At 40.0% G+C, this 2,134-nt stretch overlaps 1 pseudogene; it reads left to right on the forward strand.

Annotated features, from left to right (window-relative positions):
- Positions 1–336: 336 nt before the first annotated feature.
- LOC102832075 overlaps positions 337–2,134 on the forward strand; it is an 8,049-nt pseudogene continuing 6,251 nt past the window's right edge.

Consider the following 2,134-nt stretch of genomic DNA (forward strand, 5'->3'; position numbering starts at 1 on the left):
GCCTAGGAAGAATTTATGGGACATTTCCCACATCATATTTTATGCAAATCATAATCATCCCATATGTTGTTTGGCTTGTTTATGAAGTTAAAGAGTAACTACTTAGAAAAATGCATGCCTAATGGGATCTCAAAAAGCTTATGCTTTTAAAGTGAAGCCCATATATTACTGCAAACAGACACATTTTTCTAAGATATAGATATTCTCTATAAGTAATATGTTCCCTCCAAAATTAATTTTCCTTACTCACCTAGGCTTTTGGTTTTACGTAAAAAGACAAGATATTTCATATCTTAAAAAACAAACTTAGCTTCGCGTCCAGGTTGATTTTGCACGATGAGCTCTATTGGCACCATGTTTGACCATCTGTATCTACATTCTCACCTCATGGGAGAGTATTTCAAGTTGAATATGCTATGAAGGCTGTGGAAAATAGTAGTCCAGCTATTGGAATCAGGTGTAAAGAGGGAATCTTTGGGGTAGAGGAATTAGTCCTTTCTAAACTGAAAGGAGCTCTGTTAGCGTAGTTGTTACGAATCGGGCTGCAAACCTCAAGATTAGCAGTTTGAAACTACCAGCTGTTCCATGGGAGAAAGATGAGGTTTCTGCTTTCATTAAGATTTACAGCGTAGGAAACTCTGTACAGGATCGCTATGAGTCAGAACTGACTCCATGGCACACAACCACCATGACCAAACTTTATGAATTATGTTCCAATAAATGACTAATTAACATTGATTGGCATGTTGGGATGGCTGTAGCAGGCTTATTGGCAGATGCTCGTTACTTGGCACACATAGCAAGAGAAGAAACTTCCAACTTTAGGTCAAATTTTGGTTATAACATTCCACTAAAACATCTTGCAGACAGAATGGCCATGTTTGTATATGCATATACCCTCTACAGTGCTGTTAGACCTTTTGGTTGCAGTTTCATGTTAGGGTCTTACGGTGTGAACGATGGTGCACAACTCTAAAGGGTAGACTCATCAGGTGTGTTGTATGGTTATTGGGGCTGTGCTATTGGTAAAGCTAGGAGAGCTGCAAAGAGATCAATTGAAAAGCTTCAGATGAAAGAAATGACCTGTGAGATGTTATTAAAGAAGCTGCAAAAATAGGAGAACAAACAAGATAGCAGGTCGCGTAGAAGTATAGTGAGGAGCTCCATCAGCAACAACACAGAATACTGGACCAAGCAGGCTCAGGAAATGGTCCTGGAACTCTGAACCACATATTAAGGACTATGTAGAAACTTGCAAGGTTTACAGCCAATAGAATGTGTAGCAGAAGCAAGAAATCCAGTGCTTTCTAATCCAAGGCACTCAGGTGCTCCTGGAGCAGCCATCTTGGGGGACTCCAAACTGGGGAATGATCAAAGCAGTCACAGATGCCAGACAGAACCACGGAGATAAAGTTGTAGACATTCTTTTTTTTTGTTATCTGTTCATTGGTCTCTCATTGTCTGCACACCTCCATTCTGGTGACTAGAGGGGATGTCTGAGGGAGTGGACACCCCACCCCTACCCTCACTCCCACCCCTACCCCCAGAGGTTCTACTATGCATACACATAGATCTCCTCAAAATTTAAAGGGACAGTTTTCACTTAAAACCAAACAGCAGCACAACATGGCCCTGAACCATTTATCACTAGGAAAAAGGCCTGAAGGGGGGTTGTAGAGCAGGACAGGCAGACTAAAAATGAAATAGGCCAAAATTAAATCCAGAGTTATTTATGTCATAACGACCAACAGTGGCATCTTGAAATTTCTCAGGAAGAAGAGTGAAAAGAGAAGCCCAATGCCTGATCACATCTACCTGGAGGCATTCAGAAAGTACAAAAAATACCAAAACACACAACCATCTAAGTATTAAGGTCACAGCTAACTACTGAATATGCCCCAAAACCAGAAACAAATGACCATATCAACACATATCCAGAAACAAGATAAAGTGACTGAGACAAATGAGCTGGAAGTAGACCTACACTCAATACTAGAAGGAAGGCAGGATTTGAAAATGCCTGAGAAGGAATTCAGAAAAATTATTATAAAATGTTTCAAAATACTTTACAAGGAGTTGATAAAAATAAGGAAGAAGTCAGGAAAGTGCTATAGGACCAATCAAATAAGATAGA

The sequence above is a fragment of the Chrysochloris asiatica genome, unplaced genomic scaffold (genome assembly GCF_000296735.1).
Source record: "Chrysochloris asiatica unplaced genomic scaffold, ChrAsi1.0 scaffold00276, whole genome shotgun sequence".
NCBI classification, from domain to species: Eukaryota; Metazoa; Chordata; class Mammalia; order Afrosoricida; family Chrysochloridae; genus Chrysochloris; species Chrysochloris asiatica.